This window comes from Plecotus auritus (genome assembly GCF_963455305.1).
Source record: "Plecotus auritus genome assembly, chromosome: 3".
Taxonomy (NCBI): domain Eukaryota; kingdom Metazoa; phylum Chordata; class Mammalia; order Chiroptera; family Vespertilionidae; genus Plecotus; species Plecotus auritus.
Window position 1 is genome coordinate 200836978 of NC_137772.1, and position 14544 is coordinate 200851521.

Here is a 14544-nt window from a genome sequence, read left to right on the forward strand (position 1 = left end):
AAAAGAACAAAACACTCAGCTTTTAAAAGGTCCTTATTTATTCTCCAGGAGGCAAACTGGATAAAGTATGTAAAAACTGCTTTAAGTATTTTATCAGAAAAAAATTTTTGATCCAAGCCATATTAATCCTTCAAAAATTATAACAAATTCTCTGAGGTGGCTCAGATCTATTCATTAAAAGCAAGAGGTTGGTAAACTGGAAAAGATTCTAACAGAATAGACATTATTATAGTATTGAAATGTAACTAGAGTTAACAGGGAGACAAATAGCCAAAACATTTAAAGGTCCCTGATGAAAAGTTTCTGATATTCAGGAAGCACATTCTTTTGGAAGTCTGTTCCACAAATATTTAAATTATGTAACACACCCTCAAATATTCTAGTCATGATCCAACCTAAATTATCTTATTGGTTACCGTTATAATTAACCTAGTTATTAGTAACAGGAAAGGAGCAAAGGGGAGGCCAGACATTATAGGCATGTCATTTGGGCAGCTTCACCAGGAAGCTATTTTACACTCCCAGGGGTCCAACAAAGGGGAAACAGACACATGCCAGTAAAGTTGGGGTGACATAGGGAAGGTGCTTACTGTTAGTCACACATGAGAACAAAGGTCATTGGCCAGAATGGGCATGGCCACTGCAAGGGCACAAAATTTGAAATATTTAATCCCCTGAACAAAGGAATTCACTCTCTTGTTGTTCTTGGTTCCTCTTATGTCCTTGCTATTCTAGGGACTCTTGGGACTGTGTGACTCTGGGCTTGTGGGCTCTTCTGCATTTGCTCACATGGTCCACAGCCATGCAGACCTCACACACAAGTGACTAAATGGACTACAACTAGCCTGATACTAAACTGGACTCAGCTCCAACATGGAAAGAAAACTCTGGACACTAGCTCTGACTTTAGTTTTACCAAAGAAATGTAATTCCACGAAAATAAAGCTTTCTACCTACCATATCTCATCCTTCCGTGGGATCTCTACTTCCAGCGATAACCCAAGGACCCCACTTTCACCAATAACATTATTCATTGACAATTCTTTCCTTACTCTCCTTTCTCCTCATTATGCCTAGCCCCCAAACAAGGTGTAAATTGCTCTCTCAAGATCTTTATACATACCATAATTTTACTTATTATATTGTATTACCTATATCTTTACATATGAGTTTCTAAAGGACAGAAATCACATCTTAATTTGTTTCCCATTCACTTCATTAGTATTTATTTGTTTAATAGATGAGTTGAAACATTCCCAGTGTTTCATTTCAACCACAAAAATCTCAGAAAATCCTACATCTTTAAGAACCTTCATTTTTAAGATCTCAACTCTTACATTCTAGTAAGAAGAATAAGTCAATTGGTAAGTCAACTAACTTTTTAGTCTTAGCCTAAAAACTTCTGCACTTCAAAACCCAAGATGGAAAAAATATATATTCTTTGTAGAACATTTTTCAGTTTTTAGTTTTTATAGTCATTACATAGGAGCTACTATGTGCTTAGAAGAGCTGAACTCTAGAGAAAGTCTATAGAAAATTTTAAAACGTAAGTATATTATTTACCTTTAAATTTTAATATTATTAAGAAAGAATATAGCTTGATTATATGTCATAGATTATAAGAAATATGTTTTAGATAAAGTGAATCATAATAAACCCAATCATTGTTTATTAGTAAAAGCAAAAATATTTGGAAGCTAGTTCTAATGTTAGTTAAACATTTCCATGATTGCCCAATGTTTTAGCTCTTCCTAAAAAAAAAACTAACACTTTTCACATTGTTTCATTTGACTCTTAAAATGACCATGTAAAATAACAGTCCTATAAACTCAAATTTTTATGAACAGAGAATGTAATCATTTGCCAGGGGTCACACAAATAGCAATGAAAGAAAACTGGAAGATTACTATACTATTTTTTTCTAGTCAATTACTATACTTTTTATATATCATACATCACACTATTAGAAAACTTTCTATATGTTGAAAATTCCATAGGCCCTAAATAAAAGGTTTCACTGTGTTTGGTAGGAAGTTAACACACTTTTCATTTATTTAGTTAATATATTTTAATTACACAAGTTACTATCAATATTATACATATTAGAAAAGAAACATCAGAAGGGTATTAAGATGGTAAACTGAAAAACACCTAATCTCACTCCCTCAAATCCAATTTAAACTATAGTAGAGGTATATATATGAAGTAGAAATCCTCAAGAACGGGTAGAAAAGTAAAAGAAACAATAAACTTTGGGGAGATAGGTAATTCTTGTTTTACTGCTCTAAAGTTAATCTACTTAACACAAAATTGTCTGCACCAGACTAACAGAATCATGGGAATCTTGACCCATTCTCTTGATACAGTTTTGACATATGTCGATTCATAGAGGTAATGTCAACTTTATACCAGGTCTGTATCTATGAGTCTCTTGCATATAGTAATAGTTAAGATGATTTGGTAAAGTCCTTTATTAAGGATCTTTTGATGTTTACGTAGAAGACACGTTTTCGCTTTTAGGTATAGTGGTAGCAAGAATCTTGGTTTCATTTTTGTTTCTCTTTATTTTTTTATCTTTATTGTTGAAAGTATTACAGATGTCCTTTGTTTTTTTCCCCATTGACTACCTTCACCCCGCATCCATCCATCCCAGGCCTTCACCACACTACTGTCTGTGTCCATGATATTTTTGTTTCTTGAGTCGCATTGCTCCAGTCTAGCCTAGTTCTCTACATTCGGCATGCCACTGTCATCCTTAGAATTTTAATCATCATTGTGGGGATTTCCTTCACTCCTTTCTGTGCAGAAGCCTTGTTTTTTATTTTTATTTTTATTTTTTGTTAATCTCACCTGAGGATATATTTCCATTGATTTTTAGAGAGAGTGGAAGGAAGGGGGAAGACAGAGAGAAACATTGATGTGAGAGAGACACATCAATTAGTTGCCTCCCACAAGAGCCCTGACCAGGGCCAGGGATCGAACCTGCAACTCTGAGGTATGTGCCCTTAACTGGAATTGAACCCAGGGGCAGATGCTCTGACCATTGAGCCAAACCCGTTAGGGCAGAACCCTTGTTTTTTATGCTATGTCTTTTTATTGACTTTTATCATTAGAGGGAAGGGAACTATATTGGCTAGTAACTTTTTGAGAAACAATATATGGGAGGTATATTTTTTAAGACTATGTATGTCTGAAAATTGTCCTGTATTTTTTATGCGTGATAGTTTGGCTAGGTATAGAAATCTAGGTTAGAAATAAATTTTCTTCAGAAATTTTAAGGGCACTGTTTCATTATCTTGCTTCTATTACTGAGAAATATGAAACCATTCTTATTTCTGATTTGCCCCTTAATAACAGCTTGTAGAATCTTTATTAGTCTCCAAGATTCTGAAAGTTTATTTTGGCTGGCATTTATCATCAGGTCCTTTCAGTTTGGTAACTCTTACCTGAAAATTTTTCTTAGTTTCATTGGTGATATCTTTCTTCTGCCATTCTGTCATTACAGTGTGAATTTTTGGTTGGGTACTCCAATTGTCTTATTTACAACTTTATCTTTGCTCAGTTAGATTTGTTCAGCTTTATCATTCAGTTTTTCTATTGAGATTTTTATTTTTTTCTATCACGTTCTTTTTTGTTTTGTGTTGTTAATCCTCACCCAAAGATATTTTTTTCATTGATCTTTAGAGATTGTGGAAGGGAGAGAGGAATGGGGATGGAGGGCAGAGAGAGGGAAACATTGATGTGAGAGACACACCGATTGGTTGCCTCCCACATGTGCCCCAACCTGGGCTGAGGACTGAACCTAGGTATGTGCCCTTGACTGAGAATCAAAACTGAGACCTTTCAGTACAAGGGCCAATGCTATGACCACTGAGCAATACTGGCTAGAGCTATCATGTTCTTAATTTATATTTTTCATTCCTTGCCTATACTATTTCAGATATATCAATAAGGTATTATTAACTGCAGGAAACTTATAAAGTACTACCCAAATAACTCCAGGCATAAAAGTAGAAAGAAATGCCTTTAAAAGATATACAAAGTAAAACAATGTAAAAAGAGAAATTAGAGGACTTCCAACTGAGAATAATTAACAGATCCTTTATTAGGCTTATTATATAAGTACTATGGCAGCAATGACTCTTATTTACAAAAATCAAGGATTTATATTAGGGAGCTACTTTGAGTTCTCCTAACATAACATTTCCTTGATCTCCCCACAACAGAGTCCCACATTCTGTGCCTTGCAAAGCATCTATTGTTTTATTTATCATCTACAGAAAGCTACTTTTAATTACTTAATCATGTAAATTTTCCCAATAAGCAAATAATTCACCACCACAATCTTTTTATTTAAGTATATTACAAGGCCTTCAAAAATCATTATTTTCCACGCTGGCCGGTGTGGCTAAGTGGTTGGAGTGTCGTCCCGCACCGAAGGGTTAAGGGTTCGATTCCTAGTCAGGGCATACACCCAGGTTGTGGGTTCAGACAATTTACCCACTGTCCTTCATCCTTTTAAAATAAGCAGATTAACTGACAAGGTTAAAAAAAATTACAGTTGTTTTAAAAATTAAATTAAAATTCCAATTCTTGCAAAACTAATCATGCAGGCCAGACGGGAGTGGCAAGAAATTTTCAATGTGATGAATAGCAAGAACCTACAACCAAGATTACTCTACCCAGCAAAGCTATCATTCAGAATTGAAGGGCAGATAAAGAGCTTCACAGATAAGAAAAAGCTGAAGGAGTTCCTCACCACCAAACCAGTATTATATGAAATGCTAAAAGGTATTCTTAAAGAAGAGGAAGAAGAAAAAAGTAAAGAGAAAAATTATGAACAACAAATACATATCTCTCAACAAGTGAACCTAAAAATCAAGTGAATTAAAAACCTGAGGAACAGAATAATCTGGTGAATATAATAGAATCAGGGGCATAGAAAGGGAGTGGACTGATAATTCTCAGAGGGAAAGGGGTATGGGGGTTCATGAAGAGACTGGACAAAAATCATACACCTATGGATGAGGACAGTGTGGGGGAGGTAAGGGCAGAAGGTGGGGTGGGAACTGGGTGGAGGGGAGCTATGGGGGGAAAAAGGAGAAACAATTGTAATAATCTGAATAAAGATTTATTAAAATTAAAAAAAATAAAAAAATAGGTAAAAAAAAATGTTTTCAAAGGGAAGCAAAAAAGAGGAAGAATTCTACCAAGTAAGGTAAATATTTATAATAACCAGAACCTCAGCCACAAATCATGAACACAAAGCTCTCAAAATCCCATTTCAAAAGAAGATAGTTATAACTGGATCTAACTCTTAAAACAAAAGTTTTCAATATCAAATTATGAGTTACTTATAGAGAGACTACTTCCACAGCTTCCTTTTGTAGCAGAAAAAGCTAGTTGTTCTCTAATATCCATTTCTCTCCTTCATTTATAAAACTTTCTAATTTTAGCAAACCTCATGGCTGTCCGACTGTTTACTACATTTCCCAGCCTTCCTTTCCCAACTAAGTATATTCCAATGACTAAATTTTCACCCATAAAACATGAGTCAAAGTGGTATGTGCCACTTCCAAATCATGTTTTCAAAAGAATGAATGGGCATTCCCACTCAGTCTTTTCTCCCTTGCCCCTGGCTAGTGAAACTGTGTAGTAGTTCAACCTACAAACCATGTTCAAAATATGGAAACCGTATTAATCCAAAGGCAGTTGTAAATCCTAAACAGTCTTCTGCTGTATTGTTATATGAAAGAAAAAACATTTTTCATGCTTAAACAATAGTAATAGAGTTTCTTAGAGAAGTTTAGTCTTTACAGTAATCCAATTAGCTCCTTATATTTACCACTTAAAAGGAAATAAAAGTTCAAAGATAGTATTTTTTCTCTTCCATGCTTTCCCCTATTTCTTCCTTTTCTTAAGATATTTAATCTAATATTAGGTAACAGGGCATATACATCTTAAGCTCCAAAGCCTTAGTTGAAAATGGGCTGAAGCAAACAAGTCATTATTGTTTCACCAAACGCTTTTTATCCTGGTCCTCAAACAGCAGATTCTCTTTTCACCTTCTAGGTTTACCTTTCTACAAAATGCAAGGTATTATCTTTGAGAATTACCAACTCAAAGAGAATTCTTTTTACATCATGTCAGTTCTGAGAATCACTATTCTAATGTACAATTCAAATTTCTCATTAGAATGTAAAAGTGCCATAGAGTGCTACACACATAATTCTTGGTTACCCTCAAAGGCACTAATTCCCCAAAGTAGCACAGAGTTATACAAACAAAGGAAGGAAGACATTCTGACACTGCCACCTCACATCACCATCATACAAAGGGGCCCTCTCTCACAAACAAAAGGGTTCAAGCTAGTTATTCCTAGCAATTAGATACAAAATACACAACAATTTTATACTATTCTGAGCAATGAAAAATTGCAGACGTGAATAAGTAAATATTTCTGATGGTAAAGTTAATAGGTCATCTTCATTTCCCAGACTTTCATGTTTATGTAAGTCCAATTATAAAGACTGCCAGGGAGGCACTATCAACTATACCCATGGGCCTAGACCTGCCACGCTTTTTGAAAGGTGGCCAGGAGATGCTTCAGTCATTACCTTAAAGTCTCAAAAATCCAAATGATTAAAATTCAAAACTGAAAACATTCACATGGTATAAATAAGCATTAGCCGCCCCCACCCCTTCTCATTTTACAGGACTTAAAAAACTGAAAATGCTGCCCAGCACTCATACTCTATTAGAGAATGGTTTCCACCCTACAACTTGAAACATATATAACAACAAAGTTTAGTTTTGTGGAACTCAGTTCCCTGTTGAACAAACTAACATGACAGGAGAAACTACTGAATTTACTTTGTAGATTATAAGACAATCTGGAAAAGAACACTGAAATAATATTACTTAATTTTTTTAAAGGTTCTATTATTGATTTTTAAGAAGAGAGGAAGAGGGAGAGGGAGAAATACATGGATATGAAAGTGAAACCATCAGCTGCCTCCTGCACACCTCCTATAGGGGGATGAAGCTCGAAACCCAGGTATGTGCCCTGACCCATAATCAAAGTGGCAACCTTTAGGTTCCAGGGACGAAGCCCAACCAACTGAGCCACACCAGCCAGAGATATGACGTAATTTTTGAAGTCTAGGGCTCTCTAAAACACATAGCAAGATCAAATAGGCAAGAGTATTTTTTTTAAAGAAGCTCCTCTAATAGGTAGGTAATTTCTAGATACTCTAGGGAACTGACAAGAACAAAGAGCTACTTGATGATATACTTGTAATCTATTATATACTGTTAAAGCATCACATAATTTTATCTATAATATGCCCCACAAATATTAGAAACTCAAAGGTAAGAATTTTATCCTCAAAATTCTTTCAGCATATGACTCCCTTGAAAAACTAGGTATGCCAATGTATGAATTCTCCATATATCTCAAAACTTAAAAATATTATAACAGAAATCTTTCTAAACTAAATCATATACTTTTTTGCTTTCCTGAGCAAGTTAAACATATCTAAATATTCTGTATAATTCAGAATCATTAATGAGACTGTCAATTATCATGATAATAGATTATAAAATGATTACATAATTATTGCATAAGAACTACTGATTCAGTTCTAGGAATACAGGTTTCCAAATAACCTCAAAACTAAAATTTTAAATTCTTGCTTCTAACACTTGAAATCTGACACCTCTACACTATCAAGATGCTAGCCATCATCTCTTGCTACTATCCCTATATATATTTCTCTGGTAGCACTTCTTCCATTCCAGTTTTGCTAAAACAAATATCATTTGTCAGAAGTAGGAAAAATTCTCAGGTAAGAGCAAAGGTCACACAAAAACAATAAAATATAAAAACTTCTTGCTCCATTGGCGTGGCTCAGTGGTTGAACATCGACCTATGAACCAGGAGGTCATGGTTCAATTCCAGGTCAAGGCACATGCCTAGGTTGCGGACACCAACCCCAGTAGGGGGCGTGCAGGAGGCAGCTGATCAATGATTCTCTCTAATCACTGATCTCTACCTCTCTCTCCCTCTCCCTTTCTCTCTGAAATCAATATAAAAATAAAATAAAAAATTCTTAGTTTTCCTTGAAAAGACACTCAAAATGGGAATTTTTCATTAAAAAGAAAAAGAAAATGCTTAAGAGAAACCAATAATATCTTAACATTTCTACCTATTTTATAAAACCAATAGTATTTTGAGTTCTATCTTCCTTGTTTTATTTATTTTCACTAATTTCAAGTTTAAAGAGTTCAATAAAAATGTTTTGGAAATAAACTTACTTTCTTTCCTATACCCATTATATAAGTGATAAAGTAGAATTATAACTGAAATAGATCACTATTAATCATGATTATACTTTTCAGTGCAATCAGTACAAACAGTAGATTTAATGGAGAATGAGTTTAAATAATCACGAAAACATCTTTATGACTCATGTACAAGGATGTTACCAAACAGACCAAAACCAAAAATTTTTACTTTTATTACTGTACTAGAGGCCCAGCACACAAAATTGTGCACGGGTAGGGTCCCTAGGCTTAGCCTGTGATCAGGGCCATCTTCCACCCGCTCACCAGTCCCCAGCTCTGCCCCACCACTGCCACCCACCCTGGTTCCCCATTTTCCATCTGGTGATTGGAGCCTGAGGGCCAGGGGGGAGGGACCAAGAGGTCTGCCGTTCTGCCCGCTCGCCAGTCTCCAGTCCCATCCCACCTCTTCCACCCACCCTGGTTCCCCCCTTTCGCCATCCAGTGATCGGAGCATGCAGGCCGGGGGCAGGGGGGGAGGACGGGAACGAGAAGTGGTCAATACACCTAATAGCGACTGGTTGAGCGGTTGTTCTGGTTGTTAGGCCATTACAGTCGCTGGGCTTTTATAATATAGGATTAAGTTCCAACCTAACCAGAAAATAAACAATATAACTTTTCAAAATTCCTCCATTAAAAAAAAAGGTCTATGTTAAACAAGAAAAATTTTGGTTTCAAGTATTGTAGAACATTTTATCATATTTTTCCTACTTATAACTTCATAATTTGCACTATTTTCATGTCACCATGTCCTAAAGCAGATTAAAAATAGAAATGTAGTCCTATTACACACACCTGAAAGGTCTCAGGTTCAATTTCTGGTCCCGACACATACCCAGCTTGTGAGTCCCATCCCGGATCAAGGGGAGGCAACAGATCAATGTTCATCGCAGCATCATTTACAATAGCCAAGATCTGGAAGTAGCCCAAGTGCCCATCAGTAGATAAATGGATTAAAAGCTGTGGTACATTTACACAATGGAATATTATTCTGCCATTAAAAGGAAGGAAATTTTACCCTTTGCAATAGCATGAATGGACCTGGAGAATATTATGCTAAGTGAAATAAGCCAGTCAGAGAAAGACAAGTCCCATTATGATTTCACTCATATGTGGAATTTAATGAAGAAACTGAACTACCAAGCAATCGAAACAGACTCACATGTAGAGCACAGGTAAAAAAAAGTTCAAGTTATTTTCTAATTATAGAAAAAAAAAGAAGTTAATGAGATACTATTTTCAACCACCAAACTGATAGTGGTATGGGAAATGCTATTCAAATAATCTTTTTATCAATTTTGTAAATTACTTTAAAAAAAGCCCTTTCAAACAGTAATTTCAAATAAACTATAAAATGTAGATCATGACTCAAGTACAAGGATGTTCACTTCAATTATAATAGAAAATGGGCAATAAGCAAAATGGTCAACAAGAAAAAAAGGCTTCGTAGCTCAGTGGTTAGAGCATCAGCCATCACACTGAAGGCTCAAGGGCACATACTTGGGTTGCAGGTTCGATCCCATGTGCAGGAGGCAACCAATTAATGTCTCTCACATCGATGTCTTTCTCTCTCTCTCTCTCTCTCTCTCTCTTCCTCCTCTCTTCCCCTCTTCTCCTTCCCCTCCCCCCTTCCTTCCCTTCCACTCTCTAAAAACCAATGAGAAACTATCCTACGGTGAGGACTAACAACAACAAAACAGGTTTAGTAAGTCACAGCACATTCTAAATCCATATAATAAAAGCCTAAGCGACCTTTACAGCGGAACGACCAGAACAACCAGTCACTATGATGCACCCTGACCACCAGGGGCACATGCTCAATGCAGGAGCTGCCCCCTGGTGGTCAGTGCACTCCCCAGCCAGAAGCCAGGCTCAATCAGCGGCAACGGCGGGAGCCTCTCCCGTCTCCCTGGCAGCGCTAAGGAGCAGCGAGCACGTGGGCAGTAAGGAGCAAGGGGTCCTGGACTGTGAGAGGGTGCAGCTGGGCTAAGGGACCCCGCCCACCAATGCAAGAATTTTGTGCACCAGGCCTCTAGTAGTGATAATATTATGTGACCATTTAAAAACATTTGTTGAATATTTAATAATTTGGGATATTTTCACAATATATCATATAACCATTAAAAAAACACATTCTAAAAGAGTAATATGCCTTGCTAATGTGTCTAAGTGGTTGAGCATCATGCTTCAACTCCTGGTCAGGGCACATGCCCAGGTGCAGGCTCAATCCCCAGTAGGAGGTGGGGGGCAAGCAGAATGCAGCCAACTGATGTTTCCTCTCTCATCGATTTTCCTCTCTATCCCTCTCCCTTCCTCTCTCTAAAAATAAATAATATGAACATTTTAAAAACAGAATAATAAAATGGGAAAATATCCACAATATAATACTAAATTAAAAACAGGTCAATCAATTATCACAAAGGTCACAAAAATCACCAAAACATTTAGAGCATTTATTTCTAAATGTTAATTAATTTCAATATGTTCCTAATGTGCTATAAGTAAAAAAAAAAATTGGTTAATATTTTTATCATACATTTAAATTATTAAAAGCCAATTTTAATGGTTTATGGCTTAATCAAACCTTATCTGAACTAAATTCTACAATGCTTAAAATTCACAAAATAACCCCAGTAACTTTTATGCATTCCTGGAGTAACCTACTTTTAATATTTATATATGCTGCATACGTATCAAAATTTTGCGGCATAACTAAGTAAAATTTCAAAACAAGCTTGTATTGACAGAGCATGGATGAACAAAGAGTGGAGGTTCTGACAATTCATTAATCTTAGTTTTAAATTTATAGAACTGTATTTGCCTTTCTAACAAACATGACAGCAAAATTGTCCCACCAATAAATATTTACACTGTTCATTATGTTCTTCAGTGTTTTCAAGTACCTCTTATGATCTACAGCATTAACCTAAGAGGCAATCGTTTGTATATTCAAATGAAAGCATCAGCTTAAATATATAAACTAAAACATTTCACTTTTCTGGAAATGCAAAGTGTACCAGACCCTAAGATCAAAGTTCTTTTCTTTACCTAAATATGTATGTGTCTACACATAACATACACATACACAAATACAGAACGTACAACATATTTTTGACTCTAATAAAACATCAGAAACGATGTCAAAGAAGGTAGGAGAGGGGTCTGCTGGGTAAACCACTCCAGAAGCATAAAAGGGAAAATTGCACAAGTGCCCTCTAAATATATTTCTGTGTAGAAGCCTCCAGAAGCCCAGGAATTATATCAGCAACAAATTTTCTGTGAAGAAAAAAGAATATTTCCTATCACTCCATTCTATCTCATATGTGATATCATTTTTTAAAAATCCACCAACCACAAGTATTCCTTTCAGCTACATCTTGTTAGACTACTAATGGTACTTGTTTTAGGCAATAAAAACAATCCTAAAGCAACCAAGATTGCAAAGCAATAGCCCCTTCTTCATTTGACAGGGGACTTATTTAAACTTGTCAAGAAAGGAATTATTATGTATAGATGAAACTTAGGAAAACCATTTACAAGTTTTTTAACCCAGTAAGAAATAATTTGCACAATGGTAGAATTATATCAAATCATATAAAACTTCTCCCAGGAGTGTTATGGAAGATTAAAATATAATGACACTACCATTTTAAACTAAAATAATTAATAGCATACTTACAACTACCTTCTTTAGGAAAGTAAAACCAGGCACAAACTTACAATTTAAAAAAATCAAACACAATGTTATCTTATACATATGTAAGTTGTCAGTGTATTTTGTAAATCAACTATTTTTTTTTATTGATGGTTCACTTAACTTCCTCATAAAGGCCTCAGTGTAGTTGGAAGTTCTTTACAGAATTCTTTATCAGAAAAATTCACCAAGTAAATTTTATATTTTACATATCACAAACAAAAAGCTAAGAAAATGACTTAATTTTAAAACAGTAACAAAAATGATCTAACTGAAGTAATAATGGACAAGTGATCAGAGACTGAAAAAATGTAAAACTCTAATGCAAGTATGATCAGAAGCACACAAACTACTTAAAATATTAATGAAATATTTTCTAAAAATAAATACCCAAGGAGATTGAGATTTCTTTTTAAACAACATCACATTGTCTTTCCAATGGGTCCTCCCCCTCATATTTCCCAAACTCAAATTGTTTCTATTTTGCAACATTCATAACAGCACTGGTAAAAACAGGGTTAAAAATGTATTTGCAAATATGCAGTTCAAATAAATGCATTTCCTGTGTGACCACCACTAGGTGCTGATCTTCACCTTCCTAAATATAATCTTGAATCCAGCAAAACTCTAAAAGTGAAATTATAATCCAGAACCATAGGTGACAATCACTTTTACAGAAAATTAAATCCACAGCCTCTCAGAGAATCGGAGGATTAGAAGAAAACAGTTTAAGGTCGGTATAGAACTACAACATAAGTGAAGCGTTTTTCTTGAAAAATGTGGGAATGTGAGGGTAACAAAATGTAACCCCCTCAAGAATGAGGAAAATTAAATCTAGAACCCAAATGGCGTCCAAGAACATTAGATCTTGAAAATGCATATTGCGCTTGCGCAGCCACCGCCCCGCCAGCTGCACAACTGCAGCTACAGGCCGACCCCGCAAGATCACGTGCTCCCATGCAGCGCGCGCCCGCAACCGCGCACGCGCAAACACAACTCCCGCGGCCGCCATAATGCGGTCTTGACTCTTCAGAAATACAATAGTAATTCAAGAAAATATGGTTATAACAGCCCCTAGGGTGCACATATACCTTTCCGGGCGGAAGATGAGGGAAGGGGAACCAAGTTCCTTCCCACAGCGCCGTTCCGCGCTGCCGTCCCCAACGCTGCCGCCTCAGGCTCGCGCGCTTCAGTCGCCACCGCCGAAGCTGCCGCCGCCGCCGCCGCTGCCGCAGATTCAAAAACAAACCCGCTTCTCCCTTGCACGCGAGGCCGTTATGCAAATTAATGTAGGCGGGGCTCGGTGGACGTCTTCTTGGCCACGCCTTCTGTACTGTCAGCCAATAGGCTCACAGACTGGCTGATCCCCATGCAAATTGCCTGGTTTTTTATTTGAATGAGGAAAATTGGCCCCGCCTCCTGCTGTAGAAAAGAGGAGGTCGGAAGTGGTGGCGCTGTGTCTTTTGGTTGCAGTGTGAGGTGTCTTTTTCAGAACTTCCCTCACCCAGTGAGGAGCACTTTGTGAGCGCCCTCTGTGAGTCTTAGAAAGAAGGAAGTAAGGAAATAGGTGAAAGTTGAAAGAGCTGAGGGAAAGATTTTCAAAAAAGGCTCGAGTATGTTGATTTGTTCATTGTTTATATTAAAAATTCACAAAGTGTGCTTTAAACTGTATAAGTAATGAGGTGATGAGGAAAACACATCTTTTCTTTCTGTTGTTCTGTGCCAGAGCAAGCACTTCTAACCATACACGTCCACCAGAAGTATCCCTCTTACTCAGTTTTACATTGGGAGACGACCCTTAATGAAAACCAATGGGATGTAGTGGAGAAGGTGCGACTCAGTTGGGACTTCTGGATTCAAATCCAAGTACTTGGAGGTACTTGCCTGTTACTCGGAATAAGTGTCACTCAGTTTTCTCCTCTCTAAAATGGTGATAATGCCTACAGTTAAAATCCATTGGGAGGACTAAATGATAGGATAAAAGTAAATGTGTTTTGTAAAGCAAAAAGAGCCTGACAAATAGATCATAGAGTTTGGTTGTTGATTTTTAATGTAATTTCTCCCTTAAATTAATCTATTCCTTTAATATTTAGTTAATAATCACTATGTTTCAGACCTATATTAGGCGCCTGTCCTCAGGAAATCTGTACTACAATGGAGGAGACAGAAAAGTAAATAGGAAATGTTTGTAAGTAATAAGAAATTAGTGCAAAATAGTACTTATTTTTATAATTTGGGCCTCTCAATTTAGTTAATATAGGAGAATCGCCTAATTCAGACTTGGAGAATCAGTAATGTCTTCCTAGAAGAGGTCATCTCTAATGTGAGAACTGATTTAAGAGATTTCTTACCTAAAAGCTGAACTTTATTGTGAGAGCAATGAGGAATCACTTAAAAGGTTTAAGTCAGGAAAACACAATTAGACTTTTTAATTGAATTTATTATGGTGACATTGTTTAATAAAATTATATAGATTTCAGGAATACAATTCTATAATACATACTCTG

General features: G+C 36.2%; 1 protein-coding gene across 2 annotated transcripts in view; it reads right to left on the reverse strand.

Moving 5' to 3' along the window:
* ATF7IP (activating transcription factor 7 interacting protein) overlaps positions 1-13618 on the reverse strand; it is a 118999-nt gene extending 105381 nt beyond the window's left edge. For both annotated transcript variants that reach the window (XM_080662690.1, XM_080662688.1), the window contains exon 1: positions 13129-13618. The gene's annotated coding sequence lies outside the window, so the exon portion shown is untranslated. The remainder of the gene's footprint in view (positions 1-13128) is intronic.
* Positions 13619-14544: the final 926 nt, after the last annotated feature.